General features: G+C 43.3%; 2 long non-coding RNA genes across 2 annotated transcripts; one reads left to right on the forward strand and one right to left on the reverse strand.

Moving 5' to 3' along the window:
• The first annotated feature begins 148 nt into the window (after nt 1–148).
• LOC130543432 (uncharacterized) lies at nt 149–11,858 on the forward strand. The gene is made up of 4 exons (XR_008958782.1): nt 149–634; nt 3,587–3,709; nt 5,081–5,264; nt 11,187–11,858. It is a non-coding gene; the product is annotated as an uncharacterized LOC130543432 (long non-coding RNA).
• On the reverse strand, nt 7,754–27,858 carry LOC130543431 (uncharacterized). Its single transcript, XR_008958781.1, has 3 exons — nt 27,678–27,858; nt 27,026–27,147; nt 7,754–10,489 (listed from the first exon to the last, which is right to left on the reverse strand). It is a non-coding gene; the product is annotated as an uncharacterized LOC130543431 (long non-coding RNA).
• Nucleotides 27,859–27,866: the final 8 nt, after the last annotated feature.

The raw sequence follows: 27,866 nt of genomic DNA on the forward strand, positions 1-27,866 counted from the left end.
GTTATGAATATGTTTTCACACTTCTGGTTAAACATAGATTGAATACACGTGTTCATCCCAGATGCCTTGTAAAAATATCACCAGAATGAGAGCAGAGGAGAAAAAAATAGATATAAACAGAAAAGAGGAGACAATAGCAAATGAGAAATGCCAAGAACTTCTTAGAATATGAAAATCAGATGAAAGCACAAGAGAGCTGGGGGTGTCTTAGATTGGGTTCCCCGTGAAACAGACCCTGAGACAGGGAGGAAATAGAGTTTTCTGGGAGCCCCGCCTGCATGAGAGCGGCAGAAGCGGGGTGGGGGGGCAGTCAGGCTCAGCGGTCTCAGCTGACCTCACAGGAAGCTCTTCAGAGGGGTCCCACGTGGAGGCCAGGGCACCAGGCCTTTGTACACCTCCGCGGACCAGCCTTGGATGTGGCTGACCCTGGAAGGGAGACGCCTCTGGGTGAGGCGAGTCCCTTCATCAAGGGCGATCCCGGGAAGGAAACCAGCTGCAAGCCTTCATCAACCGGAATCCCAGCGCAAGGAAATGAAAGCATCAGCCCAAAAAGGAGCGTCAGGGTGGTGTGTCCCAATACTCATTACAAAACGATTCAAAAGAGGATCGAGCCCATTCACACCACAGAACCCGGGTAAGGCTCCGGAACTGGCAATGCGGGGCCTCTGAGGGTCGAGGGGGAGGTGGGGGCTGAAAACAGAGACGTGGTCTCACGGTGTATATGAGGCGGTTCCCGCTGCTCCCCAGGCTTTGGAGAGGACCGAAAGTTTACTGTGGTGGATTAACCAGAAACGTGCCAGTCCCTGAGACACTTGATATGGCAAGGGGGAGAGGAGGCCCCTGAAAATGCAAAAGGTGGGGACAATCTTCTGAAAACAGGGGGAATTCCATATTCAGAATGGTGAGACCTCCAGCCCTTCCCCCCCAGCTCAGCTCACAGAACTCCTGCCCTTGGGCTTATGGAGACCCAGGAAATTCACCTCTAGGGAGATTGGCCAGCCCAAGAGAAAAAAACCTACCATACTGAGATTTGGGGGTTCACAGCTAAAAGGGCCAGCCAGGTGCCTTATCGCTTGCATGCAGATTACCAATGTACCTCACCTGTGGCCACATAGCTTGTAATCAGCTTTTTAGTGCCTCACTCCGAAATATGGTCAGAAAGTCAAGGATGATACTCATATACTTGGGGAAAAACTCAAAGTTATGAAAGCCGATAGGTGGCAAAAAGAACCTGGAGGAAAGAGACAGTGCAGAAAGCAAAAGGAAACTAAAAACAACAAAACAACAGAAATCCTTCAATGCCCTCAAAGAGGTAACAGATGATGTTGCATTATTAAAATGAGAAACAGATGCCATGAAAAGGGCTAATAAGGAAAACGATCTATTGTTCATAAAATGCAATCAGTGATAAAAGATGGCAGAGCGGGATGAGTGCTCCACAAAGTTATCCTGGGCTCAGCAGACAGACTCTGCCATCTTTAGCGGGTAGCTTCCAACGTCAGCCAGGAAGAGAAAGAGGATCTCTCTAGAGGGTTTACGGATCAGGTCTGTAAGTGGTGAGCGGCATTTCTGCTCACATCCCATCAGCTAAAACTGATAAACTAATCTTCTAGCTTTGTGCTTAGGAAGAAGGATCAGTTCTGAGGGACAGGTTGCAGCGTCTACCACAGGGAGTGCTGAAAAGAAAGTCAAGGAAGTCTCACAGCAGGCCTGGAAGTTAACTCGTGCAGCCTGAAACAGGCAGATGGAAGTCTCCAGGATGGAAGTTCTGCAGGAACAAAAGGGACTGAAAGAATATCAGACGTTTAACTGAAAAAGGAGGTTGAAATCAGAGGGTCTTATAACGCTTTTGTGACTGTAGGAAGAAATTATGATAGTGACAAATGAGCAACAGATAAAAGGAAGGAAAGTATTATCTATAAAAGAACAGTGAAAAAAGGAAGTGTGATCACGTGACATTTCATAGCGTTAAACTAGTGATTTAACCAAAACTTTAAAAACATCTATTTTGGGGCACCTGGGTGGCTCAGTTGGTTAAGCGCCTAACTTGGGCCCCAGTCAGGATCCCAGGACCCTGGGATCAGATGAGCCCTGCACCCGCATGGGGTTCCCTGCTCAGCGGGGAGTCTGCTTCTTCTCCATCTCCCCCCCTCACCCCGTGCTCTCTTACTCTGCTCTCTCTCTCTCAGATAAAATATTTAAAAAGGTATCTGTTTTGGAGGAAGAAGCAGGATGAAGAATAATGAGCAGCAGTGCTAAACCCTCACCTTCTGGGCAAGAAGTCAGTAGGTCATATGTGAAAGTATTGACCTGGGAGGTAGCAATATAACCCTACTGGTTAGAAATATGGAAATAAATGCCGTAAAAAGCAGATAACACTTAAGAAGATGATAAAGGAGATGGGAAGGAGCAGGCAGGGGACTTCTGTAGCTGTTGTTTATAAACCTTGTAAATATGATTTGATTTTTGAAACCTTGTGCATGTATTACTTCTGAAATAATGACATAAAAAGTCCATGGACAGGACCAGCTTCAGGCATGACTGGTTTCAGGAGCTCATATAAAGTTATCAGGACTCAATTTCCCAGCTTCGCTTTCCCTGTATTGGCTCTGTTTTTAGTTAGGCCCTCTTCATGGGGCACAGGACCTCCTGGCCCCTCTGTTTACTTTTCCTTCCTTCCTTCCTCCCTCCCTCCCTCCCTCCCTCCCTCCTTCCTTCCTTCCCTCCTTCCTTCCTTCCTTCCTCCCTCCCTCCCTCCCTCCCTCCCTCCTTCCTTCCTTCCTTCCCTCCTTCCTTCCCTTCCTTCCTTCCCTCCTTCCTTCCTTCCTCCCTCCCTCCCTCCCTCCCTCCCTCCTTCCTTCCTTCCTTCCCTCCTTCCTTCCCTTCCTTCCTTCCCTCCTTCCTTCCTTCCTCCCTCCCTCCCTCCTTCCTTCCTTCCCTCCTTCCTTCCCTCCTTCCTTCCCTCCCTCCCTTCTTCCTTCCTTCCCTCCTTCCTTCCCTCCTTCCTTCCCTCCCTCCCTCCCTCCCTTCTTCCTTCCTTCCTTCCTCCCTCCCTCCCTCCCTCCTTCCTTCCCTTCCTTCCTTTTCTTTTCTTTTTCTTCCTTTTTAACTAACGAAGTTTTTAATTGCGGTTAAAATACATGAAATTTGCCATCGTCATCATTTTAATTGTACAATTTAGTAGCGTGTATTCACGTAGTAAGTATTCAGCTGTGCAACAGATCTCCCGAACTTTGTCATCTTGCAAAATGGGAACTCTATACTCATAAAACAACAACTCTTTATTTCCTGCCCCCACCCCTACCCTCAACCCCACCCCTGGCTCCTGGCAGCCACCATTCTATTTTCTGCTGTTTTCTTTCTTTCCTTTTTTTTTTTTAGGCTTTTATTTATTTGACAGAGATAGACACAGCGAGAGAGGGAACACCACCAGGGGGAGTGGGAGAGGGAGAAGCAGGCTACCTGCTGAGCAGGGAGCCCGAAGCGGGGCTCGATCCAAGGACCCTGGAATCATGACCTGAGCCGAAGGCAGATGCTTCACGACTGAGCTACCCAGGCGCCCCTACTTTCTGCTGTTTTCTTACAGCTATTACCGCCAGCAGAAAGAAACCTCACTTTCCTGATAATTCGGACAAAATCCCAGGATGGAGTTCTGCTGAATGGATCAGGGCTTGGCCAGCATCCCCAAAATGAATGGCCTGAAGGTCAGGTGAGTGGCTGACGAAGCAGTGATGATAGTGGAAAGGACCGGGGCTCCAGGCCAACAGAACCGGGGAGGATCCGTGAAGCACCGGGCTGGGCAGGCTGTGGGACATCAGGTCCCTGCCTGCTTAGACCACTCTTGACTCAGAGGCTTACCTGTACCTCCATGACCTTCCAAGCAAGCAAGATCATCTCAACTCTCCATCAGACTCTTTTTAAAACCTCTTTAGCATAAACTTTCTAAAAAAGATGTACTGTTTGGATAAGTCAAAATTATTAGTAAGGTTGATTTTTGAAAATGTTCATTAGTGACATGTGTTTTTTATTATGAATCGTCTGTGTTCTTTGCCCATCCCATATTATTATTAAATGTATTTATCAGCTTTCTCAATTCTGACAAATGTGCAAAAACACATTAAAAAAATATTTCATAGAACCTTGTACAGGACCTTAGTACTGGGTAGTGTGATTCTCATTTTACAAAAAAGACAACTAAAGCATCGACAAATGAAGCGTCCAGCCAGCTCTAGAACCCTGCTGGTGGCGGATGAAAGAACAGAAAATCTGCTCTGATCCTTCACCTGTTAGATCGTGCTGCCTCTTCGATTACGCCTCAATTTGGTTCCCCCAAAGTCACATTTCCTGCCCAATCGTCATGTTCAGGGATTACAGAGAGCCTCTTTTATTTTCCCACAGTTTGCAGCATTTTTAAAAGACTGAGGATAAATAGCTGGGAAGATTTTAAGCGAATTTGAGGTCCCTCGTGATTTCATGCTAGAGCTTGGCATGCCCCCAGCAGCACCTTGCAGATCCCCACGGCAGCTCTCGCAGTGGGCCGAAGCTTGCCGTGCAAGTAATACCCGTTACAGTGGAAGGGGAGATTAGTCTCGAAGCCCTGTCAAGAAATGAGAAGGAGCATTTTGCAGGGAGAAAGCTGCTGATATTTTGCAGGGGGAGAGAGGGAACACTGCACCGTAACGTTGGCCCCAGTGCCCCCCTGCTTTGCAGTCCTGGATCCTCGTGTAGCTCCCGACCGCACAAGAGACTGAAAACGCCCCGATGGCCGTGAGGCCGCCTGCGCTCCTCCCGCTGTTCTCACTTAGCCTTAGTGATGCGGTCGTTGTGTGGGTCACGGCAGATACTGTTTGTAGACGGGTAACTGGAGGGTTTAGAGTTTCAAATGTAAACTGAACTCCAAGGACTGTGAGGCACGGGGTTTTCTGTCGCTGAGGAAATCTCTTTGTCCAGAGTAAACTGAAGCAATTGTGTGTTGTGGACTCCAAGTTTCAAGACCAGTCAAGTATCTACTACGGGTTGGAAGGCCAACTGCTAAGCTCTGTGCTCTTCTGTCAACCTCGGTTTCTTTCTTCCCTGACAGGGCGCACCACTCAAGCGATAAGGGGGCAGCCTGTTGCCTCAGTTAGGCTGCTGGTGGGAGGAGAGGAGAAGGAAGTTTGAAGTGCGGAAACAGAGGCTTGGAACTATTAGAGCCGGCAGTGGAGCGTCAGATGGTCGAATCTTCCCTAAAAGCAAAAGAGCCGGGTTCGAACTAATAATGCCAGGTAGGCACTCGGTGTGCATCAGGCCTTGTGGGGGAATCTTTTCAGTATCATCTCATGGAACCTTCTTAACAATGCACCAGACGGGTACTATTATCCTCACTTCGCAGATGAGGAGGCCGAGGTTCAGAGTGGTACAATTACCTGCCCAGAGTCATACAGCTAGACTTCGTGGGGCCAGAGCCAACGATCTGGCTCCCAGAGCCCAGGCTCTTTGCCGCGCTCTGTAAAGCTCTGTAAAAGCTCCAAGAACGCTCTGCAGGTTGCAAACCCTACTCCTGAAATAGTGACCGGCAGACAGTTGGTGCCTCCCCAAATATTCTCTGGCTGCATAGACAACAACTCCGTGCTGCCTCAGCCTGGGTCAAGGTCAGTGCTCCTCGCAAGCGACGGAGGCCTGAAAGCTGCACGTAGACGGCCTATCAGACTCCTCAGAACTTTCCGTTGAAACTCAGAACTTCTGGGATCACTGTCACGTTAATGCCCCCTCCGTGTTTTAGCAGGATAAGGATACATATTTAAGAAGTGGTGATATTGTGGGGACCACAGAGTTATTTTTAAGAGTGAAAAAAGGTCCAATGGTAGGGGGCGGGTTAAATAAATTCCACAAATGCTGTGATGGAACACGACATGGCATAAAAACACGTTATCGATACATTGCCAGGGGGAAACAGCAGGTTACAAAATAATCCGTAAAGCACATATATTTATGCATAGAAAAAAGTCTGAAAGAAAATACATTAAGGTGTTAATAGTAGTTATTTCTGTGGCAAGAGTATAGGCGGTTTTAATTCCATTCTTTGTAATGTTTTAAATTTTTTTTTCAAATTCTCTACAACTATAAATTTTATAATCAGAAAAAACAATGTGATTTTTAAAAAGCAGTTATCAAATTTCAATTCTTGTTTCATTTAGTTATTTAAGGTTGCTCTGTTTTTAAGATTTTATTTTTAAGTCGTCTCTCCACCCAACATGAGGCTCAAACTCACAACCCCGAGATCAAGAGTCACATGCACCACCGATGGAGCCAGCCAGGGCCCCTGATTCTTGTTTTAAAATTAAGATGTGAGGGGCTCCTGGCTGGCTCCGTCGGTGGCGCATGTGACTCTTGTGATTCTGTTTCTATGTCTCTATATACACCGTACATGATATTACTGATGCTATATCATATATATTACTTCCTACCTCAAAGAGTTTTTATGAAGATTAAATGAGTTCTTATATTGAAAGCACTTAGAGCAGTGCTGTCTGCTTTTGTTACTATCGTTGTCATCATTACTTTTATCATTAAAAAGTCTCTCAAATTCTCATCTTCAATCTTTAAAACTGCACAGACAGAGGTGAACCTAGGTCAAGCATTTCAATGCCTGCATATCTGGACTCTCGTCCAAACATGTGTCTTGGATATACCAACAGGGCCCCAGGAAGAGAAGAGCCCCAGCTGGGCCTCCCAGGGCTCACTATCGCTATCTCTGCAGTAAACAGAAGTAACTCAAAGTTGATTTTGTCCTTAGCTGTTAACCAAGTTAGCCAAAGTGTAAAGTTAAAACCAGGAAAAAAATTAAAATATATGGGAAAGAGAATTCTTTCTATCTCAACCCTCAAATCATTTTCTGCTCTGACCCTTGACCTCACTGTGTCCTCCAAACATAAGCCACCTTGTGAAACTTCAAATTTGTATCTAGTCTCTTGCTCCTCATCCCTCACCCGCCTCACACTGCTCCCCTCAACCAGCACCCCACTCTCACCTCCAGGCCCAGCTTTAATCACTGATATCCACACAGATGAGGCTGGATTCCACACCAGCCCGCACCAGCCCTGACCTCTTGGACCCCTGAGGTCCTGGGAAAGGGATCCTGAACCTGACCCCGCTCAGGAGAGGGAGAACTGGTGGTGAGATGCCCCCACAGGACCTGCTCCCAGGCTGGCCTTATCCTGGTGTGGGGGCTGGGATTTCCTGCCCGGAAACACTAGTCCTGGACACAATGGGGGTTATCAGTCACCATCGGGGGATCAGGACCACAGTGGGAGCCCTCTACTTAGCTCTTGGTTTTCCAGGCCTTTCCTGTGTGAATCTTTACTTCCGTGGAAGCTCTTGTTTTGTTTTATTTCCAAGATGGAAACCCTTCCCCCAGCTTCCTACCCCTCTGTCATTGTGGGTCAGCTACCTTCCCTTCCCATCCTTTCCAACTTTGGGTCTAAGTCAACTTAAACTGATAATTAACAGAGCCTAGGTGATAAGGAAAGTGTTTCCACTTCTTCCAGATCTTTTTTTTTTCTTTGTTTAAATTATGGGTGAAATTGATGTATTAACTTAATTGGCTTCCATGATGATGATAATTCCATCAACTGAGCAAATTAATAAATTGTACCTGTATTGAGGTTTAAGTTCTTAATCTAAGAGCTTATTTGGCTTATTTAACACTCCTAAATAGAAGATCTTTCTATTTTGCTCAAAACAAAATTTAAAAAAATAAAATGATACAAGAAAACATTTTAAATGAGGTATAATTTAGCCTGTTGCAAGCCTTAATAAGATAAACAGAATTGCTTTTAAGATTTATGTTGCAAAATACTAGCTATCATTTACTAATACTTATGTATCAAGTGGCTTACTCATGTGAGCTCATTCAGTCCTCAGGACCACCTATTTCATGAATGACAAAATCGATCCTCAGAGAGGTTGAATAATTCACTGAGATCACTCCGGATGTAAATGTCAGAGCTGGGTTTTGAACGCAGCCTGTGTGACCACAAAGTTCGTGCTTTCGACCCCACACTGTGCTGCTGCCTCCCACCGCTCCCATCTAGCAGGGCTCCCTAATACGATTGTAGTTCTTGGACATGGCTTTAGGTCTGAAAGCTTACCTCCCATGCATCCCAGCCCTGAGCTCAGCTTCTCAAAACTCACCACCCTTGCCTGTAGGACTTTAATGGCTCTAACTTCAGAAAAGATGATGGTGTTTGTTCCCACGAACGCTCCTATAATTCAAACGAAAAACGAAACTAGACCACAAAGAAATATCAATAAGTTAAACAACGGTATGATTTTCCTGATGTGTATCTCTGTGTCTGTGATGTATATACGGTACGATAGCGGATTCTTTCCAAACAATTCTTGGGTTCTGACTTTTCTGGAATATAAGCACCATGTTCATCTACCTGTTGGGTAATTGGGTTTTGCCAACTCCTGTTTCCCAAGTAGGATGTGGGAAAAGCGAAAGCAAAGCAAAGGAAAAGGAGGAGAAAGGGATGGAGGAAGAACAGTGCATCTACTCAGAAATGGGAATAAAACCGACAAAGGAAGAGCTGCCGTCCCCCCCCCAGCTGGGTGATCCCTGGGCAGGTCTCACTTTGCCCTCCTGTGCAGAAGGGTGAGCTGCTGTGGGATGTGAGCCCCCACAGGGGAGATGGAGTACCCATGTCTGAGGGACCCCCCCCTGGGGGAGGCCTGCTCTGACTCAGCGGCGAGTGGGCCAGACTTGCACCTCCCTGCTTGTCCTCGATTCCACCGGGACCCATATTACAATGACTCAGATTAGCTCCCACTGCCCTCGAAGTCTGAGGAATTGTCCGTGCCTGCTCGGGTTAACACCCCAACAGTCAATTTAAATGATTTAATTAATTTTTGTGACATCCAGCCAGCTGGCCTGAGGGGTGGATCCCTGAGGTCATGATGACATGTGTGTCCAAGGCTCCTCAGATCTCTGCAGTCTCTGTGGTCTCCACAGGACCTCGGGTCACACTCAGGGCCACTGGCTGCGCTTCAAGGAGCGTTACCCCCAGAACACGGTCCGTGCGAGAACCCTAAAGGGAGGATGCTGGGCACTTTTCAGGAAAGGATGGCAGCTCTGCTGTCAGAGAGGCCAACTGCCGCGCCGCCTGGGTGAGGTGACCTCATGTAAGTGAGTGCCTCTGTCGTCTCCACCCAAAATAAAGCAACTGTGGGTCCCCTTGGAGTACTGTGAAAGCCATGTGCCTTGGTGAGCTCAGAAGTTTTCCAGGGGAATCCAAATGTATCTACCAAGAGATTTCCTAGAGACTTCTGAGTTTTGGCTAGGGAGCCTTCTTCCCATGCCTCACATAATCTGCACAGGGTTTGTGAAATTCATGGCTTAGGGGCTCTGGGGTGACTCTCCGTGTATTGGGGATGCGCTGCTATCCAGCACGGCCTTGGAGGTCATGTGACCTGGACAAGGGAAAAGTCCAGTGCCGGACTCCGGTTCTGCTTCTTCCAAGTAAATGGCTTCAATTCAACCATGATGAGGCTATTTGGCTTACTCTCTGAGGACTACTTGTCAGCCAGATGCAGAGAAGTTGGATGCCCAATGATGTCAACTCGCTCGGGTCTCAGGCTCAAGGGTGGCCCGGGAGTGAGGTATAGGAAGGGCTGCTCCCATGGTTACTGAGAACACTGCCGCCCCTGCTTTCATCCTCCCTTCTGCCCACTCCTGTCTCCTAGCACCCCTTTGGAGGCGGCCTAACACCACCTTCCCCTGTCTAGGGTGAGGGTGAGCGGCGTCCCCCCTGGGTCAGCTGGTTCAGCCCAGCCCACCATCTCAAAGCTCAACACATGCATTATTCAACACCAGGCCAAGGGCTTGCAGCTGAGAGGAGAGAGCCCTCTGCATTCTCCTCTGGCCTCCTGGCTAAAAATGCTCACTCACACTAGACAGCGGGTGGAGTGTGCCATCCTCGACAATTAGGTCCTGAGCCCTTTGATTTCTTGTCCTCAGTTGTCACGTCAGTAAAGTCCCAGATGTGATTAAAAATAAAACAGGAAAAAATGGGTTTGGAAGACACAGGAGATTTGTTCCCGCTTCTCTAGACGAAGGATAATTTTAAGGACAGGGCCTGGTCTCTAAGAATTCTTTGGTTTAAATAATGTGTGCTTTGGGATGGGTGCTCGTAATCTTTTCAAAGATTATTTTTCACCGCCTTGAGGAAAGTGCCATAGCTTCATTTGGCAAATGGAGGCATCGGGAAATAGAGGCAAAACTATTTCACAGCTTCAAATCGGGAATAAAGACTGGACTTGAAGTTCTTCAGAGTCTATAGTTCTATCATATTCCTTGAGGAGGAGGCAGGGGATCAGAGGGGTCTTCAGTAAAAATGTGTGTCCTGGATGATCAATGTCAGGTTTGTGGCAACATACAACCAAAGCTTTAAGGAAGAACTTGGACCTGGCAGCTCCACTTCTGGAAGCTCTTCTGGGAACTCGACGAGAGCTGTGAGCAAAGATACCGTTAGTGATGTTCATCACAGGGCTGCTTAGAATGCCAAAAATTAGACTCAGCCTGAGTGCTGAACAACAGGGGATCCGTAACTGTGATTCATCCATTATGAACCCTTGAAAATGATGCCGCGGAAGCGTATTGCCAAACAAACAACGTCCTGTTACGTGAATCGGGCCGTATGTGTAGTGTGGCCCCAGTTTTAATTTTTAAAAGAAGTATATGTCTCAGAAAAATATTAGAGTGAGATTATTCTTGGACAGTTGAGATTTTTTCCTGTATATTTTCTAAATTCTGTGCATTAAATATGCATTTGTTTTTTATTAAAAATACACAGTACACATTACAAAAACAGTACCCCGGAAGATAACTAAGATTCTAAGTCCTGGATGAGAAAGAGCGTGGCCACTTACTGATCTTACCCAACAACCTTAGCAAGGACCTGGATAAGTCATTTAATTTGTCTCCAAGGCTTAACATTTCCTCACCTCCCACCACCCAACCTTGGGATGGGGCCACAAACTCCTGCTGGGACCTATCTCTCAGAGTGTCATAGTTTTATGAACACCTTATGTTAGGAACTACTTGCAGGTTCTATACGTTACCTCTCATGACATGCGTAACAGGAGGTGGTAAGAATGACAATAATAATAGCTGCAATTGATCCCTGGTTTCTATTTTTTTTTTAAAGGATTTTATTTACTTGTCGGAGAAACAGAGAAAGTGCACAAGTCGGGGGAGAGGCAGAGGGAGAAGCAGGCTCCCCACTGATCAAGGAGCCCCCGACATGGGACTGAATCCCAGGACCCCGGGATCATGACCTGAGGCAGATGCTTAACCGACTGAGCCACCCAGGCATCCGCACTGGTTTCTATTTACCAGGCACCTTGTTAAGCATCTTACATATGTTAACTCACTTTTATTTCTCCCTGACTCCTCTCTTTCTCTCACACATCCTGGTGGATGTGTCGGCAATGGGTCCTGTCTGTTCTTCCTTCACAATATGTATAAATGCTCATCATTCCTCGCCACCTTCTCCACCACCCCTTGAAGCCACCTGACTCGCCTGAGCCTGAGCCACCGGGCCTCGCAGTTGCTCTTCCTCCGGCTGCTGTCTTTTCCAACGGAGTGTGTGTTAAAATGTAAATGAGGTAATTTTACTAATCTGCTCAAAATCTTCTGATGGCTCCCATTCCTGCTCAGAAGAAGAGCCAAATTCCTTATAACAATTTACAGGCTCTACACGAACTTCCCCACTCTTCCTTTGTTCACCCCTAAATAGAACACCTTACCCTCTGACATCTCCTTTTATCCTATATCTATGTCACTTAGCTTTGCTCTGAACTGGCTTTCTTCTCTTCTTTTAAAAATTTATATACTTTTAAATAAAATTGTATATATTTAAGGCATAAAACGTGGTGATTTGATGTACATACTCATAGTGAAATGATTACTGCAGGCAGCTAATGAACATATCCTCACCTCGTTGTCATTTGTTATGTGTGTGATGAGTGCCCTTCATATTTACTCTCCCGCGTAGTCCCAGGGTTCAGTGCGGTTTTACTAAGGATAGTCAGCACGCTTGCGCACTGCACCTCTAGACCTCTTCATCCTACCTGACTGCAACTTCGTGCCCTTTGGTCGGTATCTCCGCACTCACCCTCTCAATTCCTTCAGCCCTGGCAACCACCTTTCTATACTCTGCTTCTCTGAGTTTGACGGTTTTTGTTTTCTTTTTTTTTGTTTGTTTTTTGGTTATTTTTTGTTTTGTCTTGTTTTGTTTTGTTTTTGATTCTACATATAAATGAGACCACACAGCATTTGTCGTTCTCTGTCTGTCTTATTTCACTTAGCATAATGTCCTCCAGTTTCATAAGTGTTGTTGCAAATGGCAGTATTGCTTCCTTTCTTGGAGCTGAATAATATTCTATCCTATGTGTGTGTGTGTGGTGCGTATCTCACGTCTACTGTATCTATTCATCCATTGGTGGACTTAGGTTGTTTCCAAATCTTGGCTATTATGAATAATGCCACAGTAAACAAGGGAGTGCAGCTATCTCTTCAAGATTCTGATTTCATTTCCTTTGGCTGTACACCCAGAAGTGGGGTGGCTGAATCATACGGTAGTTCTATTTTTAATTTTTTGAGGAATCTCTATATGGTTTTCCATAATGGCTGTTATCAGTTTATTTTCCTACCATCAGTGTAGGAGGATTCCTTTTTCTCCACCCCCTTAGCAACACTTGCTATCTCTGGTCCTTTTGATAGTAGTCATCCTAACAGGTGTAAGGTGGTATCTCATTGTGGTTTTGATTTGCTTCTTCCTGATGATTAGTGATGTTGAGCACCTTTTCATACACCCATTGGCCCTTTGTATGTCTTCTTTGGAAAAATACATATCCAGGTTCTTTACCCGTGGTGTTGTTGTGTTTGTTGTTCTTTCTTTTTTTTTTTTAACTGGGTTGTTTTCTTGCTATTGAGTTGAGTTCCTTACATGTTTAGATATTAACCTCTTATCAGATATATGGTATGCAAATATCTTCTCCTGTTCTGTAGGTTGTCAATTCTCACTTTTGTTGGTTTCCTTTGCTGTGCAGAAGCTTCTAGTTGGATAGAGTCCCACCTGTCTATTTTGCCTTTTGTTGCCTGTGCTTTTAGGGTCAAATCCCCAAAAAATCATTGCCCAGACCAATCTCAAGAAACTTGTCATCCATGTTTTCTTCTAACAGTTTTATTGTTTAAGGCCTTACATTTAAGTCTTTAATCCATTTTGAGTTGATTTTTGTATGTGGAGTAAGATAACGGTCCAATTTCATTCTTCTGCCAGTTTCTCCAACATCATTTATTGAAGAGACTGTCCTTTCCCCATTGTGTATTCTTGGCACCTATGTCAAAGATCAATTGACCATAAATGTGTGGATTTATTTCTGGGGTCTCTATCCTGCTCCATTGGTTTTTATGCCAATGCCATGCTATTTTGATTACTATAGTTTTGTAGTATATTTTGATATCAGGTGGTGTGATGCCTCCAACTTTGTTCTTTTTGCTCAAGATGGTTTTGTTTATTCGTGGTCTTTTGTGGTTCCATATGAATTTTAGGATTGTTTTTCCATTTCTGTGAAAAATGCAATTGAAATTTTGATAAGGATACACTGAATCTGTAGATAGTTTTGGGTTATATAGGCATTTTAGTAGTATTAATTCTTCCATGGTATATCTTTCCATTTATTGTGTCTTCTTCAATTTATTTCATCAATGTTTTTGTTTTCAATGTACAGATCTTTTACCATCTTTTTTTTTTTTTTTTTGAGAGAGAGAGAGCACGTGTGCATGTGTGCAGGGAAGGGGCAGAGGGAGAATCTTAAGCATGCTCCACGCCCAGCATGATCTCATGACCCTAAGATTATGACCTGACCTGAAATCAAGAGTCAGGTGCTTAACCAACTAAGCCATCCAGGTGCCCCAGATCTTTTACTATTTTGATTAAATTTATTCCTATTTTATTTTTTTGAAGCTATTGTAAATGGGATTGTTCCTTTAATGTATCTTTCTGATTGTTCATTGTTAGTATATAAAAATGCAACTGATTTTTTTGTATATTGATTTTGTATCCTGCAATTGTACTGAATTCATTGATTAGTTTTTAACAGATTCTTGATGGAGTCTTTAGGGTTTTCTATATCATGTCATCTGCAGACAAATAGTTGTAGCTCTTTCTTTCAAATTTGGATGCCTTGTATTTCTCTTCCTTGCCCAATTGCCGTGGTTTGGACTTCCAGTACTATGTTGAATAAGGGCGGTGAGAGTGGACATCCTTATCTTGTTCCTTATCTTGAAGGAAAAACTTTCAGCTTTTTACCATTGAGTGTGGTGCTAGCTGTGGGTTTGTCATATATGGCTTTTATTATGTTGAGGTACATTCCTTCTGTGCTTAATTTGTTGAGAGTTTTTATCATGAAAAGATATTGAATTCTGCCAAGTCCTTTTCCTGCATCTATTAAGATATTCGTATGATTTTTATTCTTCATTCTGTTATTGTGGTGTATCACATTTATTAATTTGCATATGTTGAGCCATCCTTGCATAGTAGAGATAAATCCTGCTTGATCATGCTGTCTGATCCTTTTAATGTGTTATTGAATTCTCTTTGCTAGGATTTTGTCAAGGACTTTTATACCTATGTTCGTCAAGGATATTGGCCAGTGGTCTCCAAATGAGTTTGGAAATGTTCCCTCCTGTTCAATATTTGGAAGGATTTGGTATTAATTTTTCTTTAAAGTTTGGTAGAATTCATCAGTGAAGCCATCAGGTCCTAGGCTTTTATTTTTGGGGAGGTTTTGATTACTAATTCAGTCTCCTTACTTGTTATTGCTCTGTTTAGACTTTGCTTTTTTATAACCTCATGGTAGGTTGTATGTTTCTAGGAACTTACCCCTTTCTTCTAGGTTGTCCAATTTGTTGGTGTATAAATGTTCATGGTAATCTCTTATAATCCTTTGTATTTCTGTGGTCAGTTGCAATGTTTCCTGTGTCATCTATAATTTTATTCACTTGAATCTTTTTTTCTTAATTATCCTAGCTAAAGATTTGTCTCTTTTGTTTATCTTTTCAAAAAACAAACTCTTAATCTCATTCCTATTGTTTCCCTAGTCTTTATTCATTTATTTCTCCTCTGATCTTTATCATTTCCTCCTATATGCTAATTTTAGGTATATTGTTCTTCTTTTTCTAGTTCTTTATGGTGTGAAATTAGGTCTTTTCTTCTTGTTCTTAATGTAGGCATTTATTGCTATAAACTTCCCTCTTAGGACTTCTGCATCTCATAAATTTTGGTATGTTGTGTTTCCACTTTCATTTGTCTTGAGATACATTTTTTGAATTTCCCTTTTGATTTCTTCTTTGATCCGTTGGTTATTCAGACATACGTTGTTTAATTTCCACATAGTTGTGAGTTTTCCAATTTTCCTCTTATTCTTGATTTCTAGCTTCATACCATTGTAGTCAGAAAAGATACTTGGTATGATTTCAATTTTCTTCACTTTGTTAAGACTTGTTTTGTGGCCTAACATAAGATCTGTCTTGGAGAATGTGTCATGTGTGCTTGAAAAGAATGTGTTGGATGATTTTCTGTCTGACTGATCTATCCATTGTTGGAAATGGGGTATTGTAGTCCCTTACTTTTAATTATTGCATTGTTATCTATTTCTCCCTCTACTCTGTTAATATTTGCTTTATATATTTAGGTGCTCCAATATTGGGTATATATACATATATATGCATGGTTATATCCTCTTGATCAATTGACCCCTTTATCATTATAAAGTGACCTTCCTTTCTTTTGATAGTTTGGACTTGTAGTCTATTTTTCTGATGTAAGTAGAGCCACCCCTGCTCTCTTTTGGTTACCATTTGCATGGACTATCTTTTACCATCTTCTTACTTTTGGTCTATGTGTGTGCTTAAAGCTAAAGTGAGTATCTTATAGGCAGCATATCGTTGTTCATAGTATTCCCTTCTCCTTCTTGTTTCTCCAAGATCAGTAGAGATGTTTCTCCTTTCATTCCGGATTGGAGCTGCAATTGTGTTTTAATGCAAAGGTAATGTGCAATGATGGAGCCTTGAGACATTTTTATTCAAGAAAACCAAGTGTCTGTGGAAATTAGTGAGATTTCTAAGGGACTAATTTAAACAATGGAACCAGTAAGATCACCTACCTTAATGAAGGTTTTTTCCAGCAATGCTGGCCTCAGTTCCTAAGAACTGTCTTGCAGACTGGGAAAGTCAGAGAGAGCATCTCCGTGTATTAGGCATTACCAGAAAAGGCATGAATCAGCACACAGAGCAGCTGGGGATTATCTGATAACATAAGGAAACATTTTATGGGTAGTAATCATTTGAAAAGGAGGTTGAAGTTGTCCTGAAATTAACCATCTTTGTTCATTTCCATGATAAAATCATGAAAGGCAGAATTCACTAACTCCTTGTTGCTTTCTTGAGTTGTTTTCAGAAAGGCAGTTTAGAAGAAGGAAGGAAAAATCAAAAGCCTTCTCAATTCACAAAAACCACGTAGCACAAGCAAGCTGTTAATTATTAAATATTTAGCCAGGGATTGATAAGCCGTTATTTGGGAATGAGCTAGAATATTTAGGAGAATGGCAATATGGGTCTAAGTATTGTTACTGACTAGGGGATATTCCAGTGCATTAAAAATATAACCAGGTGAAGTTGAATGTGTTACCTATTTTTCTTATAATTGCACAAATTAAAATGATCGATTCCTATGAAATATGGTAAAACCAGGTTCTAAATCAGACATGTCACTCTGAGCTCTACCATAATACTAAAAATCAAGTGTTAGTTCCATGAGGGCAGAGACTTTGATTGTTTTATTTCATAGTTGTGTCCCAAACACAGTGCTTTGTACCCTGTAGGCTCCCAATGAATAGTTAGTTGTTGAATAAATACATGAGCAGTAGTAGCTGCCTGTCACTAAGGTTCCAATGTTTTCTGTTTTAAATTTTTAAAAAGATTTTATTTATTTATTTGAGACAGAAGGTGAGCGAGAGAGGAGAGAAGGAGCGGGGGAGAGGCAGAGGGAGAGAGAGAGGCAGGCTCCCCGCTGAGCAGGGAGCCCGATGACTTGGGGGGAGGGGAGCTCCATCCCAGGACCCTGGGGTGATGACTTGAGCCAAAGGCAGCCGCTTAACTGACTGAGCCACCCAGGCGCCCCACTAAGGTTCCACCGTAAATAATAATAATAACGGAAACCTCCTTTTTGTTGAAGAGGTATCACAGTTCAAAAGCAAAATAAGCTCTCCTAGCAACTTCCAAAACTCGGCTATAAAACACCCCCTGAAGGATTAGTCCCCTGAGTGATGAAGCACCCTGATTCAAGGTTCCAAAAACTCAGCCTGTCGGAAATATCAGAGTCTTAAAACAATCATGTTTAAAAACACTGTTGTTTTAAGGATTTTCTTTGATTTAAATGTTGTTTCTCTTGGAAAGGGCTTGTTATTTTTCTAAGCAAGTTAGGTCATTAAATTGGGCATACCGGGAAAAAGGAAAATTAAAGAAGACATTTTAAAAACAGAAACTATGGTTACTTTATTGTATACGTCTTGACAGAGTTTCTGGTGTCTTACAGTTAATTTTACCAATAAGTGCTCTTTATTAAAAATAGATGGAAAATATAATTTGAAATAAGGAATTATAATAAGATGTTTAATCATATCTTCCTAATGGGGATAGTATGAGGAGTAAATGTTCTAATGAATGTAATGTACCTGAAACATATGACAATCGTTAAATGTAGGACTTGATTACTTTTGTCGTGGGTGGAGCCTATCCCTATTTAACATTTTGATATTTTGTTCATCACAGATTTTCTAAAGGTAGTTTGATTCTTTAGAACATTGCATCAAAATATCATTTCTCTTGGGGCGCCTGGGTGGTGCAGTTGTTAAGCGTCTGCCTTCGGCTCAGGGCGTGATCCCGGGGTTATGGGATTGAGCCCCACATCAGGCTCCTCTGCTGGGAGCCTGCTTCTTCCTCTCCCACTCCCCCTGCTTGGGTTCCCTCTCTCGCTGGCTGTCTCTCTCTCTGTCAAATAAATAAATAGAACCTTTAAAAATATATATATCATTTCTGTTGATTACTAAGCTTTTGGGTTTCCCTAAATTTTGCGCCTGAGGCAAGTGCCTCACTTGCTTCACTCTAATCCTGGTCCTGGTGGGTGACTCTGTGATCCAAGGATGATTTAATCAGATCTTCCAATGTGTCCCATGCCTGATCCCTTTATATAGAAAACTGCTCCACCCTCAACCTTGTGGAGAAGCAGTATCGTTAGAATCATTTTGTGTCAATGACCACATTTCTCCCTAATCATCTTTTTTTTAATATATATGTGATTTGAACTATTCAATTGTATTTATTTTTTTAAGTTTTTATTTTAATTCCAGTTAACATACAGTGTTACATTAGTTTCAGGTGTACAACATAGTGATTCAACACTGTCATACATCACCTGGTGCTCATCAGGACAAGTGCGCTCCTTAATCCCTGTCACCTGTTTCCCCCGTCCACCACCTACCTGCCCTCTCTGGTGACCATCAGTTTGTTCTCTATAGTTAAGAGTCTGTTTCTTGATTTGTCTCTCATTCTTTCTCTCTTATTTTCCCTTTGCCTGTTTGTTTTGTTTCTTAAATTCCACATATGAGTGAAATCATATGGTATTTGTCTTTCTCAGGTTGACTTATTTCACTTAGCGTTGTTCTCTCTAGCTCCATCCATGTTGTTGCAAATGGCAAGAGTTCATTCTTTTCTGTGGCCAAATAATACTCCATTGTGTATACATGCAGCACATCTCCTTTATCCATTCGTCAATCAGTGGACACTCGGGCTGCTTCCATATCTTGGTATTGTAAATAATGCTGCAGTAAACATAAGGGTGCCTGTATCCCTTTGAATTAGTGTTGTTGTAATCTTTGGGTAAATACCCAGTAGTGTGATTGCTAGATCATAAGGTAGTTCTATTTTTAGCGTTTTGAGGAACCTCCATACTGTTTCCCACAGTGGCTGCACCAGTTTGCATTCCCACCAACAGTACAAGAGTGTTTTCCCCTCTTCTCCACATCCTCGCGAACACCTATTGTTTCTTGTGTTGTTGATTTTGGCCATTCTGACAGGTGTGAGGTAATATCGCATTGTAGTTTTTTTTTTTTCTTTTTTTAAGACTTATTTATTTGAGAGAGAGAATGAGCAGGAGGGGCAGAGGTGGAGGGAGAGAGAATCTTAAGCAGACTACACGCCAAGTGCAGAGCCCAGCGTGGGGCTCAACCTCACAATCCTGAGATCATGACATGAGCCAAAACCAAGTCAGGCGCTTAATCGACTGCACCACCCAGGCACCCCTCACTGTGGTTTCGATGTGCATTTCCCTGATGATAAGTGATGATGAGCATCTTTTCATGTGTCTGTTGGCCATTTGTATGTCTTCTCTGGAGAAATGTCTGTTCATGTCTTCTGCCCATTTTTTAATTGGATTATTTGTTTTTCTGGTGTTGAGTTTTATAAGTTCTTTATAGATTTTGGATATTAACCCTTTATCAGATATGTCTTTTGCAAATATCTTCTCCCATTCCATAGGTTGCCTTTTAGTTTTGTTGATTGTTTCCTCTGCTGTGCAGAAGCCTTTTATTTTGATGTAGTCCCAATAGTTTATTTTTGCTTTTATTTCCCTTGCCTCAGGAGACATATCTGGAAAGATGTTGCTACGGCCAATGTTAAAGAACTTACTGCCTGTGTTCTCCTCTAGGATTTTTACGGTTTTAGGTCTCACATTTAGGTCTTTAAATCATTTTTGAATTTATTTTTGTGTCCGGTTTCATTCTTTTTCATGTTGTTGTCCACCCCTAGTCATTCTTGATAGAATTGTATTGGTTATCTCACCCAAGGACATCCAATCAATGGATAGTCCAGTAGCCATTTGTATGGCAAAGCTTGAAATGATTTCCTTTTTGATGGAAAAGATCTAATAATCTTAAAATACAGAAATTCAATAAAAGTATTTAGAAGTGAAATGAAATGATTTTTGGGATTTGCTTTAAATCACTCTTTTAAAAAAAGAAGTTAACAAAATGTTAATAATTGAAAGCTAGATTTTGGAGTTTCTTTATTCTCTCTCTATTCTTATCTATTTAAATTGAAGCTATTATAAAACTAAGCCAATGAACAGTGAGGTCAAAAGACAAATATCTATATCAAGGTTGCCATTACGGTGGCCACGATAAGCCAGAGGCATTCCAAAGTAATGAGGGATTTAAAAGAATGAGTAAGCTGGAGCCCCTGGGTGGCTCAGTCAGTTGAGCATCCTACTTTTGGTTTCCACTGGGGTTATGATCTCAGGGTTATAAGATTGAGCCCCCACTCCTAGCCCTAGCATAAAGCCCGTGCACCGAGCCCCTGTACTGAGCTTCTATGCTGAACCCCCACGCTGAGCCCTCCTACATGTAGCTCAGAGTCTGCTTGCCCCTCTCCTTCCTGTCGCTTGTGCACGCTCTCTCTCTCAAATGAGTGAACACATAAAATCTTTTAAAAAACAAAAAGAATGAGTAAGCAGAGGAAGCTGGTCAGCTTATGGAAGAAAATGGAGCAGTAATTCAGAAAGATAGCTGCCGGAGGAGAGTGGCCTCTGTCCTTGTAGATTTCTAGTTCCTGGTTCCTTTTCCCATGGGGCTCAGCCATGCTATAGCTTCTGCGCTTGAATTCCTATGCCATTCCTGGTTCCGTGATGCCTCGTGTTTATCTTTAAAAATTGATTCCCCTTCTCTTGAGCTAGCTCCAGTTATTTAATTAAAACAATTACTTGTATTTGTTACAGTCAGCGTCTGCCCAAGTGGAATGGCCCTACCAATCTTGGAGTCAAATGGTACTCAGCATCTCTTGGAGGGATAGGAGAGACCCCTGTAGGAAACAGGATGTCAGGGGATCAAAGCCAATTCAATCTGCCCTCTAGGTACAAATGCACCAGGAGAGAATTAAAAGCAGTTTTCCTAAGAGGTCTTGACAGTGAACAGGCAGAACTAATAGACAGTTTGCCAAGACAGCTTCCTGGGGAATATGTTGATCTAAGAAGTAAATATGGTCATTGACCAGTCAAGTTGACCTATAGGCTCTGTGTGCAAGGCCAATGTTCTTGCCTGAGGGGGTCTTCCATTTTGAGTGCTATAAAAGCAAGGTAATCTCCCATTTGGATAAAGATGAAGGGCTTGGAGGACTACCCTTTTGCCCTTCAATTTACCACAAAAAATAAAGGGTTTCTAGGCAGGATGAAAGAAGTAATTTAGGAAAGAAGCCAGGAAAAGGATTCCAAAAGGAAGTGTCAAGAAGCTAGTTATTGGGGGAAGGTAGAGCAGAGGTGAAATAGGCAGAATTTGCTGCCTGTGGTAGAGTGATTCTCTGAGGGAAGTTAGGATTATCTGTATGCATCAAGGCCACCAAAGGGAGAGGAACCAAGGCAGCCTCAGTGTGGGAGATCTTGCTAGAGCTAGAAGATATAAATGTAATTCAGGGAAATCTGGATTGGAAAAGAATATGTATTTGTGCTTCAGAACTGAGAAGAGGGGGACTAGCCCACTTCGCTCCTTTCAGGAAAGTGAGGTGGTACCATATACTTCCTGGGTCAACGAAGGTCATGCTCTTGTAAAACAAGGAACTGACACAACAAAAGTGAACCCAAGTGTCTGTAAGTTTAAAGAAGGAAGTAGTACACAACCATGGCCCACCACACAGAAAGAATCACCTTAAACAATTTAGTTTATTTTCTTAGATTTTTTTCTATGCATTTACTGAGTTGAGATAAGATATATTGCTGATTTTAAGTGCCATTTAATTCAGGAATATTCACAATCACTTAATTTAGGAAGAGGCATTTAATGACATATAATGTCTGTCCCTGGATGATTTATTGTCCATCTTCATCCAAAAAAAAAAATTCCAACAAGTTAGGTCATTTAACACGAAGCCTAAAGATGCATGAAAATAATTTCTCAAGTTCTTTAGCAATGAAAAAGTTCATTATGTCATTCTATGCAATACTGCTTTTGTGGAAAGGGAGAGAAAAGACCTTTTGTTTAGTAATTCTCTTGGCACAGGGTCTTCACTATGTAATAAGCTTAGCCATTGTTAGAAAAATCTGGACAAGAACAGCACCAGTTATTGTTATAAGTGGTCATCAAATAAGGCAAGAGATTCCATACGAACTGTAGGTTAAAGGATGCGGCTCAAGAAATATGTTTCTTGGTACTGAGAGAGGGACGGGACCAGTATTTAGCTGAGTTAACACTTCAGGGCTGTGTCACTTAGGATGTTTTTTCGACTGTAAGTGACAGAAAATTCTGACTCACTTGTATTAAATAATAAATACATATAGCATCACAGCGCAGGCCCAGATTTGGTTAATTTAGCAAACCAGTAATGTCAGCAAGGACCCAGATTCTTTTCATCTTCTGGCTTTGCCATCCTAGGTATATTGGAACGGTGGTGAGGCCAGCTCCGCTCACGGCCGTGGGATGATGGCAGCAGTTCCCAGACATGGCAGTAACCAGGGAAGAGGAGCCTGTCTTTTATGAGGTGTCTCTAGTGAACAGAGGGGAAACTTTTCCCAGAAGTCTCCACCTACAGGCTTCCCTTATGTCTTATGGGGGAGGGGGGTTATGTCACACGTCCATATCTAAACCAATCATAGACCGGAGGTAGCCCAATCACGGTCCACACCCTGGGTTTGGATATGAAACTAGCTTTCTTTGAAGCCCATGACTATGTAAAGAGATGGAGACGAGCAAAACTGGGGTAGTACTGGAAAGGAGGAAGGGAGATGATGGTAGTAATCAACAGCGTCTCTCACAAGGGCTAAGTGGTCTCTGAGCTACACAAGGTCCCAGACGACACACGCCATCTACCGGATTTCTGAACATGGCTCCTCACTATGTAAGGGAAGTCCTGCTCCCTTGCGCGTACACGTTATTAATTTTGATTCTTTTATCACTGGGTCAGTACATGTCTTCAAATAACGTCCAAGAAAAGACCACGGGCTGATCTCTTTTCCGAGTCCCTGGCTGTCTGAGCGTGTCTTTCTATTGCCTTCGTTTATCAGTGACAACACGGTTAGATGTAAGATCACAGATCACAACCCTTGCCCAGTAAAACTTTGCAGATACGGTTGCGTTGTTTTCTGGCAGTTAGCGTTGCAGAGAAGTCAGAGATAGGACTAATTTATGCTCCTTTGTAAGTAAATTATTATTTTTTAACCTGAGTGCTAAAGGATTCTTCTCTTTATCTTCTCAGTTTAAATATGTGCTCAAGATACATCGAGGTGTGGGTCGTTTTTCTTTAATTTTACCTGGAGCGTAAGGAGTCCCGTCAGTCTGCGCACTCAAATGCTTTGCATCACAAGAAAGCGGTTCTTAATTATGTCTGATTTGTCTTCGTTGCTCTTGTTCCTGTCGTGCTTATTAGGCGGAATCATGTTTCCGTCCTCTGTTTACCACCTTCTCTCCACCGTTATTTCTTCCTTCTGCTGGATATCATAGAAGAATATCTCAAGTCCGATCTTCGGAACACTCACTTTTCCACAGGACTAGTGCTGCTGTCTACTCATTCCAACATATTTCCATGCTGTATTGTTTGATATGAAACTTCTTACAGTTTGGGTATTGTTAATATTCTTCATTATCTCACCTCTCTCTCCCTGCCCTTCCTCTCACTCTGTTGTCTTTGCGTCCCATCCTTTTCTCTGTGACTATGTGCTCCTCTTTCCTAGAAGCCATGTCTTACATCTTTCTGAGGATATTACACAGTTTTCTAAAAATGCTTGCTGGTCCCCCTGCAGGAGGTCATTTTCGGAGTAGTGTTCCTCATCTGGTCTTCTGTGTAATTGTTTTTCATGTTTCCAATGACAGTTTTTCTGATTACTCATTTTTGAATGAAAAGGCAAAAAACCAGTTTCATATTCACCCACAGACAGGGTGTGTAGATTTTATTTGGTCCTATTGATCGGACACTTGGGTAATGATGGAATTTTCTCAGATTTATAGCTTGACAAGAATAGGTGTCTGCCCAATTCTGATCATTTAGCTAGTGTTCCTATGGTATGGCTCTGCTGTGCTGAGTTTCTTCCTCCAGGTCTGGTCCTGTGATATCCTCCTCACTGTGTATTGCTACTGGGACAATACTTTCCACATTCGGTGACATTTTATTTCTGGGGCTATTCCTTCGAGAACGCAATGTACCCAGCACCCCCCTGCCCTGTCTCATATACTTCTTGAATTAGTCTCCGAATGAATGCTGAAAGATGGAGATGGCAAAAAATATTTATATTAATTCAAAAGCTAACATCCACGTGATAGAGGGATAACTACCAGGTTTCTTGTGGTGTAGACACCAGGTCTCCGAGTAGGGGAATAGAGCAGCCAGGAGGAACAAAACCTCTTCCTGCCTTCTTCTAAATGGTCAGAGATCCTCTGTTTCTTGAGAAAAGGCAAGACTGTTCGCCAAGTGTTTTTCCCTGCTCATTTAAAAAATTTAAGTAAAAATTCCTTCTAGATTTTAGCAAGTGGTTTTATGTTCATCTTAGCTTTTGGTGGTAAATGGGATTTTTATATTTGTGTCTTTCTAGGTACCGTAGAAAAAACTTAGGCAAGTTTCTATCAGGGTAGTTAGTCTGGTGCTGTTTAAAATCAGAAGTAAAAAAAACAAATGTTTTAGTTGACCCAAACTGCATATGAGCCAATAATGTACTTGGCTGCTAAAAAAAGGGGGTGTGTGTGGCAGCTATGCTAATAGACAAACCAAAGTTTGCAGTATTCTCGCTGCCTTCTCCCAGATGTAACTGGGAGTCTGGGGCCCATTTATGGCCCCTATTATTAGTAAAACTGCAAAGCGTTCTTGATAAATAAGAGCAAGTTCAAAGGGAGGATAACTAGGACGCTAGAAGTCTGTGTATCATGTCGATGGAGTGGAGGCAGTTAAGTTTTAAAAAGAGGTGACGTGGGTAGAGAATGGGGACGACCTGATAACTGTGATAAAATATTCAAATGGTGGTCATGGGAAAAGGGCTTATATTTATTCTGGTTGCTTCGAAGAGCAGAACAAGGATCACGGAGAAAGTTACCAAGAGGTGGACTTGGCTCAACGTACAGTTAACTGATGGAGTGGGAGCTTCATAAAGAAGACCGTAAACTGCTTGGTTCTTCCCGGAAAATCCTGGTTGAGAAGATCCTGGCTGACCACCCATCAAGGAAACTATGGGAGAAATTCTGTTATTGGGTGGGAAGTTGGGTGATCCTGTGATCCATATTTTATTGATCTTGGTTTTGGAGTTTCATCCTTGAGGTTTCAGCTTTTTAGGTTGGATGAATGACTTGGATTCTCCTGCAAGGAAATCGCTGAACAGTTAGAATTCCGCTGCTCCAAAGACTGGGCTCCATCTAGACAGACGAGGCTCCAGGAGAGGTGAGTTCCACTGTCTCCTGGGCCTGATCATTCCCCGTCACATAGCAGCAAAGACTGCTTCAGAAGCAGACCATGACCAAGCTTCTGTCAGGGAAAGTAGAGAATGGGAGCAAACAGGTGGTTTCTATGTCATCGCACATAGTCCTCACCACGTTCCAGGAGGCTGCTTCCTAGACGAAGAACCCGAGACCAAAAGCAACCGGACAAGTTGCCAAGAACAAGAAGACATTCATTCACGGAGCCAGTGGAGGCCCCAGAATTTCCATGTAAGAGGGGCTCGGAGGCAGCCGTTGAGTTGGAATGAACACCTGGAACATTATCATGAAGCTGCATTTGCCTCATTTGCATTTTCTAACAAAGCATTTAATCACATTTTACATTGTTGACATATATAATGCTATTTTAATTTTGTCTTGGGGTGACTGGTGAGGGCAGTTGAAGATGGGGCTAGAGCCCCTCCGTCACGCCCCCAGGCGCTCGTCGGCATCCTGTGGGGCGAGTCAAGATTTGGACCCTGGTCTGACTCCAAAGCTCATGCTGACCTCATAGTGAACAGAAAAAATGTTGCTGGGGATTTGTTTTGTTGTTTTTGTACTTCATTTAAACTAATATAACTAAATAAGGCAGGAGAAAGCAGACTGCATGATTTAGCCTATTTTCCTGAAGACTCCCCAAATACAGAAAGCTGGCCTGGAGGCTGGCCCGTCCTCAGCCGGCTCTGTGCTGGCTCCAGACCCCTGCTGGCCCCTTCCCCCGGCCTGCAGGTGCTGCCGCTCGCTAGCCGGGCAGGACGATCCCCCACCTGCTGCTTCCCAGGCGGACGCAGCAGTCAGTCTGGGTCAAGGCTGGAACTCCTTTTTTCCTTTCCTCTTACAAACAAAAATGCGTCCCATGTTTGTCCTATTGGGCTTGCAGTCCCAGATGTGTCAGGAGTCAGTTCCCGTAAAGCAGCCCAACCAAGGGGCTCTTCCACCACATTACATAATGGCAGGCTTCACGTCATTTTCCATTGGTTTTGGACTGTGATGCATAGTCCTTTGGGGATGTTCTGAAGTTCAGGCTCCTTCAGAGCCAGGAGAGAAAAGCCCAACAGCAAAACAAGTGGAAAGTAAGAGAATACTGGCCACGTGGCCTTGGGTCTCTTCTGAAATGCCTGCCCGTTTCTGTATTTTGTTTCTGGAAGGTTGTCAACGGTCTTCTTAAGGCTAAGTCTTAGGTTTTTCCTCTCATTATCAATTCTCCTGCCCTGTCTTTGAAAATTTAACACTGCTGACCCCTTCTTTTCTGCGTGAGGCTGCTTCTCCCTTGATTTTGGTAAACCGGGACTTCTGGAATTTTGTATTCCTACTCACTCCTCTTCTTTCCCTAGCTGAGCATGCTGCTTCTGGGTCCCCTTCGTCTTGCCATTCACTTTCAACCGGGCATTCCTTAGGGGGCCTCTGTGGTGAACCCATCTTCAATTACAAATAGTTTCAAAAATTATAATGGCTCAATCACAAAAGAAGTCAGTCTCTTACTCACGTATTAGTACACAGCGGCTTTTCCTTTTGGCAGGTGGGTCTCCTCCACCTGGGGACCCAGGATCCTTCTTCTGTGGCTTCACCATCCGCCTAGACCTCTAGGGCCCCACTGTTACCTACATCCTGCCAGCCAAAAAAGGAAGAAAAGAATGGAGAAGGCACATCTGATATAAGACTTTGGCCTGGAAGTGGGACACCTGGGTGGCTCAGTCGGTTGAATGTCTGACTTTGGCTTAGGTCATGATCTCAGGGTCCTGGGACTGAGCCCCATGGAGAGCCCTGCATTGGGCTCCCTGCTCAGTGGGGAGTCTGCTTCTCCCTCTCCTTCTGCCCCTCCTCCTGCTCGTGCTCTCTCTCTCTCCCAAATAAACAAATAAAATCTTAAAAAAAGACTTTGGCCAGAAAGTGAGACACCACTTCTGCTCATTCGCCATAGGAGATAACTGGTCACGTGGCCCCTTCTAGATGGAAGGCAAGGCTGGAAAACATGGTTCATGGCTAGAAAGCCCCTTCCCCAGCTACAAGTCTATCCTATGGTAGGGAAGATGGGTTTTAGTACACAGTTGGTCATCTCTGCCGCAGCCCTGGAGTTCTCTCAGCAGACTCTCACTGGTGGTGACCTACTCATCCATTCTTGTCATTTCCTTCTTTACCTCGGCATTCATGACTCCTAAATCTCCATCTCCCCATCTTTCCCCGTCCGAAGCTGGCTCTCGTTCTGCCACTCCCCAGTTCTGTCAGTGAATCACCATTCTTCTGGCATCATCCATAATCCTTGCCTTTCCTCTGGGCTCCCGTCCAGTGCCTCCCTGAGTCCTTGCTCATTCGTCCCTTTTCCTGAC

This window comes from Ursus arctos, unplaced genomic scaffold, assembly GCF_023065955.2.
Source record: "Ursus arctos isolate Adak ecotype North America unplaced genomic scaffold, UrsArc2.0 scaffold_12, whole genome shotgun sequence".
NCBI lineage: Eukaryota > Metazoa > Chordata > Mammalia > Carnivora > Ursidae > Ursus > Ursus arctos.